Source organism: Tiliqua scincoides, chromosome 10, assembly GCF_035046505.1.
Source record: "Tiliqua scincoides isolate rTilSci1 chromosome 10, rTilSci1.hap2, whole genome shotgun sequence".
NCBI classification, from domain to species: domain Eukaryota; kingdom Metazoa; phylum Chordata; class Lepidosauria; order Squamata; family Scincidae; genus Tiliqua; species Tiliqua scincoides.
In genome coordinates, this window is record NC_089830.1 from 14,961,941 (window position 1) to 14,968,372 (window position 6,432).

General features: G+C 54.9%; 1 pseudogene; it reads left to right on the forward strand.

Moving 5' to 3' along the window:
- Positions 1–2,148: 2,148 nt before the first annotated feature.
- On the forward strand, positions 2,149–2,270 carry LOC136662019 (5S ribosomal RNA; annotated as a pseudogene).
- Positions 2,271–6,432: the final 4,162 nt, after the last annotated feature.

The following is a 6,432-nucleotide window of genomic DNA, read 5'->3' on the forward strand; positions in this document are numbered from 1 at the left end:
GCCTCACTTGACTGCTTGTGAGTAGACCTGCATAGGAGGGGGCTGAGGCTGCAGCCCTCCACACCTTCCTGGGAGGAAGTCCCACTGACTACAGTGGGGCTTACTTGTGAGTAGACCTGCACAGGAGGGGGCTGAGGCTACAGCCCTCCACACCTTCCTGGGAGTAGCCCAGGGACTACAGCGGGGCTTGCTCGCGAACAGACCTGCGGGGTGCAGGCTCCCACTCACCCGTCCTTGGCCTTGAGCAGGCTCCAAGGCTGCAATCCCAGGCACCTTTTCTTGGGAGTAAGCCTCATCCAATGTAATGGGGCTTACAACTGAGTAGACACGCATAGGAGCAGGCTCCAAGGCTGCCATCCCAGGCACCCTTTCCTGGGAGTAAGCTTCTTCCGCTGTAATGGGGCTTACTACTGAGTAGACACACATAGCAGCAGGCTCCAAGGCTGCCATCCCAGGCACCCTTTCCTGGGAGTAAGCTTCATCCGCTGTAATGGGACTTACTACTGAGTAGACACACAGGATGTCTCCTCTGCTGTGGTGGAAAAGCCTCTCCTTGCACTGAGTGGGGACCTGCTCAGGGAAAGGCGGTCTGCAAGGGCTGAGGAGGAGGGCGTCCTGCTGGAGAGTTGGGGAAGGGAGAAACAGGGAGCTTAAGCCTGCAGAGCGGGCAAAATTGAAAAGGGAAACCAATGCGGGGCAGGTGGGGGTGAAGGGAGAGGAAGGCAGGGGGCGGAGGGAAGCAGCCTGCCCTCCCAACACAGGTGCCTCCTGTCACCCCCTTTGCCACGTTCACCCAGAGGAGCCGCAGCAGACGGCTGAAAGAGCCACATGCGGCTCATGCGGTGCCACCAGGGTCCGGCCCTTGCTTTCTGTGGTTTGGGGTCTAATCTTGTTTTCAGGAGGGGGGGCAGGGAATTGTCTGCAGCTTAGACTAAGTGGCTCAGTTAAAAAGAAAACACACATGCCACCACCCTGTCCTTATTATTTTAGACTCAAGTTTGTTACCATTTTTCTTGCATAGTTTGGGGGATTTAGAACACAAGCCATTTCGAATTTCCCTCCCCATACACAGAACCACCTCCACCAGGGCTACAGGATTCATCTGTCTACAGCAGTGGTATTGGAGCTTTCTGTGTGTGTGAGATGAACCCCATCAATAAATAAATAAAGCGTGAGAAGCGGGGCCCACTGCAGCTCCTGCCCCCTCCTGGGGCCCGATCCACCCACCCCAACCCCCGCCTGCCCCACTTCCCCTTCCCTCTTGTGTCTTCACAACGACCCTATGAGGTGGCAACCTAAGCAGGGTCCACCTTAGGAGCTGTGGGGCAAGACAGCGAGAAGAGGCTGTGCAGGATTAGATCTTTGAGAAGGCACTGCCATTATTGGATCGGATCCAAGTCCTCTCGGACAGGCTTTGAAAGGCTGCCTTGACCTCCCCAAATGAGGCTTTGCCACCCCATTGGGGTTACGACCCACAAGTTGGTCTGTAGGATTCACCGCTTTCTGGACACTGCTGGGGTTACGGCAATATGGTCAGAGAAAGCCGAACTTCTCCCTCCCGCTGAACAGGCCTTGCCGGGGCCGAAGCAAACATGCCATATGGATGCTTCCACACACACACCCCCAGGAGGGGCTGTAACTTAGTGGTACAGTCCTTGCTTTGGCATCTTCAGGTAGGGTTCTGAAATCCTGGCTGCCAGGCTGCGTGGATCCAAGTTGCTCTCTATAGTCTGTTTTAGTGGGAAGCAAAGCATGACCGGTGTGTGATTCTCCAGAAACGTGGGGTGTTTCCCATCATCTCCGATTCCTTCAGCTGCCAGAAGTCAAGGATGGCATTGCTGCCCCCTCCCCGCCCCACCGCGCACACTTCTTCTGGGTTTGGCGACAAGCCCAGCCTTCCTCCATCTCAGCACAGCCAGCTGGTGCTGTGATGCGCTCAGCAGCCTGAATCACCTGGAGAGGACAGAGGGATGAGACTCAGAGGGTGGGGGGGAGAGACAAACCTTTTCCCTTGTCTTCCTCTCTGTGCCTCCATCCCAGGGCCTGTGCCATCATTAGGCCAACTAGGCGGCCGCCTAAGGTGCAGACCCCAAAGAGGCGCAGTGGTGACTTTTGAGGGGCACCGTTGAATGCAGATTAGTATTTTTAACCCATGTAAAAACTGTTACCCTGCACATGCCTGATCTCATCTGATCTTGGAAGCTAAGCAGGGTCAGGCCTGGTTAGTACTTGGATGGGAGACCGCCTGGGAATACCGGGTGCTGTCGGCTTATACCATAGTCTTTCGAGACTGAAGGTGGCCAACCAAAAAACCAAAAAAATGCAACTGACAATTTAAATTTTTTTAAATTTCATTTTTATTTTTTCCATGAGACGTCTGTTTATGAAAATTGAAACTGGCAATATTTGGGAGGGGAGGGGTGCAAGTAGGTAGCTTTGCCTAGGGGGCAAAATAGCCTGGCACCCGCCCTGCTACACCCCCAGCCCCCCAACATCTCTGCTCCTTTGCTTCTCCAGGGTTACATTCCTCCCTTGCTTTCCTGGCAGTCTCCTTCTGGAAGAGGCTGGCTTGGGGTAGCCACGATCCCCTGTCCACCCTTCCTTCCACCTTGCCTTGTTTTATTCCTGCAGCATTTCCCATTTATGAGATTCTGTGGTGTGTGTGTGTGTGTGTGTGTGTGTGTGTGTGTGTGTGTGTGTGTGTGTGGCGGGGGGGTCAAACAGGCTGAGGCTTCCTCTCCCCTCCATCTCATCTCGCTAAGTGCTGTGCAGGGGGGAGCAGGAGAGGGGATTAGTTCCGCTGCCAATTGACCACTTCCCTGCCACTCCAGTTTCCATTTCCCAGCTCCCCCTTTGCCATCATTCCCCACCTCCCCTCCCATGTAGAAGATTCTGGGGCAGGTAGCAGTTGGGGAGGCTGCTCAACCCTCTTTGTTCCCCCCTTTTTCTCAGGATGTCTGACCGCGCTCCACCCTGGCCTGGAGGGAGGTCAACCTGCAGCCAAACTCCAACAGCTGTTTAATGGCAGAGCAGCGGCTTAGCCAGAGGATCCAACTTAATCCGGGCCTGGCTTCTCCATTGTCCTCCCCCCTTACTCTGATGCACCCCCGCCCATGCCATTTTTCCCAGTCCAATGGGAAAGTGCGGCCCCCCCACGGGCATTGCACATGCCCCCCCTGCTCTTGTTCTCTGTCCGCTCTTCTCCCACCTTGTGTTTTCAGGCTGGATAAGGGATTCCTCATTTCCAGCCATTGCCTCCTGTTGTTCCAGCCATTTTTGCCCCCTGGCACTAGCAGGATCCTGACAGCCTTAGTTCAATCCCAGAAGAACCAAGACTGCAGGGGAAGTGGGAGTGGCATGAACCCTGGCAATTCTGCCAGCCTGATCCACAGCCGTCCTGGGCCTCTCCTGTCTCCCTCCCCGCCTCCCGCCATTGGGTGCCGCTACTGCAGCCACCACCCTCTCAACTCATTCTCCAACCACCTTGTCTCTTCTCAGCCCCTGCTCTGGCTGGTTCTCATCTTTGGCCTTGAGCCACCCCTGGCGCTGCCACTGCTGGTTTCTCAAGCTCTGGACTCCCATTAGTGCCCTTGCCTTCAAATGCTCTGCCTAGCACCAGCGGGAGTTCCTTTCTGCATTCTGGGTGCTTCCTGGTCTGTGGCCCTTGGAGCAGCAGCATCGCCAAAAGGGGCAGGGGGCTGCACTATCCTGGGTACCACGCCTTGAGTCAGAGGCCTCCGAAAGCCACTCCCAGTTTTCAGTAAAAAAAGACACCCCCTCAAGGCGTGGTACCTTCCTGCCCCCGTAGGTGCACCACTGATATAGGGGATGCTAAAATTTGGAAGGGGCATGGGTTGCAATGGGGGCATGGCGGTATGAAGACTTTTTGTGCCCCTGGGTGCCTTAGCTACACCACCGGCATCGAGAGCTCCTTTTTGCGGTTCTTTTGGCCAGGCTGGATGAAGTCATGAAAACCATTTTGATTCCAGAGCTGGGCAGTGGCATTGCAGGGCCCACAGACCGGGACCCCTTGGCAGGGTGGGAATCAGGAGTCTGGGACAGTACCTGCTTCTCAGCCCTGATGCTGGCAGGTTGAGCTGCTCACTGACAGATGTGGAGGCCCCATCTGGACTTGCCCTGAGGGTGACGTCCTGAGAAGAGGCAGAGATGCGCTGAGACACTGGGACTCATTAAGATGGGAGGGACAGATCCAAGATGAGAGGGGTGCTGGGAAAGGAACAGAGGGGAAGGCCGGAGAGGGGAGGGAGAGGAAGTAGAAGGTGAAGCAGGGTGGGGGGGAAGGAGGTACCCAGCTAGTGGGAGTGGGCCCAAGCCGAGCAATGGCTAAGGGAGGGGCTGGTGATGCAGTGTTCATTTCCATCTGGGAGCTGGTCTCCATGGCAACAGAGAAGATCTGGCAACTCCGTGGGGAGTGGTTACCACAGCAACAACATCCCTGCCCACCAAGTGATGGCGGTGCAGACAAAGGGAGGGGGAAGGTAGAGGTGGAGATTTGGGTTGCAGGGGAGCAACAGCAGGAGAGGCCTTTTCATCCTTGCTCTTGCCAGGCATCGGACTCTCCTGGCACTGCAAACACACCCACGTGTGCCAGGGAGCGCAACAGGAGGGATGAGCAGTTTTTGAAAGGTGCTGGTCTCTTTCCCCTCCCTTTGTGTGTTGCAGGGGACGGGAGCGGCACTCAGGCCAGCGCTCGGGGACCCCCAGGTGGCCCTGTTCTGTGGGAAGCTGGTCTTGCATCTCAGTGTCCAGATGGGGCACTGGCAGCCCCACGCCTTTGGGACCCACACTTGTTTCTGCACCAGGGAGGAGATCCGCAGCTGCTGCCAAGAGGTACATCAGCCCCACACACCCAGCTGGACTCCCAGAGCTCACTCAGACCCTCTTCCCCTCGTCCCTTTTCAAATCCTGCTCCCCATACCTTTGCCTCCACCTCCACACCTGGCCTTGTCTCCTCTTGCTGCTGCTATTAGGATGATGACGACGATGATGATGATGAGGAATACTGCTTTTCAACAGTTAGTAGCAAAATAAATCAAGAAATGGTTTCCTGTCACCGAAGGGCTCACCGTCTTAAAAAAATACAGAAGAGGCACCAGCAATAGCCACTGGAGAAGATGCCGTGCTGGGGTGAAGAGGGACAGTTGCTCTCCCCCGGCTAAATAGAAGAGGACACCCCTTTGAAAGCTGCCTCTCTGCCCAGTTAGCAGGGGTTAACTGTTCTGACTTGGCCCTAAGGTTCCACCAGCACGGAAGCCCCACTTTGTCCCTCTCGTCCCAACAAGGGCTATTTCTCTCTCTTCTTCCCATGTGTGCCATTGGATCTGTTCAATCTCTGTGGGTTCAAAACAAGGGTCTGATGGTACTGATATAGCTGAATATAGGTGCCCCCCTGAAGCTTAGCAGGTGGGGTAACCTGGGTGAGGGACCAACTGGAAAACCCCACATCCACTGGGCTGAGCACCTTGAAGGAAAGACAAGCTGCAACGGACCCAGTTGTAAAATAAAGAAGCACAGTTGACCTGTGGCATGGTTCTTGTTTTGCAAGCCTGTTGGAATGCCACAGTGGTCCACATTATGAGATTGGGACAACTGGGCTATACAAGACTTGCTGGCATACAAAGCTTGGGTCAGGTGTTCCCTCGTTCGGGGTGCGCACTTCCAGTCTCACATGCATTGATATGAACCCCCTCCAAGCATGCAAACATCTCCAGCTGTTGCCACCTGGTTACACACACACACACACACACACACACACACAGAGTAGTGATGCTTTGGTGTACTATTCCTGCACAAGGGAAAACCACTCCCCCTTTATTCACAACCCACGTGTTACACCCTTCTCACAGCCCGTGCTCATTCCCATGAGTGTCAGGCCAGCACATGAGCACCGCCCATATGAGCATTACTGGCAGTGCCACCCCTTCTTGGGGCACATACTCTCTGCAAGGCACATCAGAGCCTGCTCATCAGCCGTTTGTCCTAAGGCAGGGTCCTCTGTCTGGGTGGCCTTGATCCTTTTTCTCCTACTCCTGTTGATCGCACCCATTTAGCTGCACTCTCTGAGGTGTCTCGCTGTCTTTGCACAGTTCAGTGCTCTCCTTGAGCACGCAACTCTCTTACCCCACAAATGCCTATGTATGATATGTGCATGCTGAGTGCTTCCTTTAGGAATCCCGTTCATGGATACCCCTAATATTTCACTTTAATCCCACCCTCCCACCAAGTAGCTCCCTAAATAACTCCAAGTAGCAATACGTAGCTTCACAGCAATCATGTGAAGTGGGGTATGACTTAAAGTAGCCTGAGGTCACCCAGTGAGTTTCATCACTGTGCAGGGATTGGAATCCAGATCTCCCCTGGTCCTGGTCTGACACCACACCGGTAAGTTGCTTCTCATTCTGGAAGTCCAGT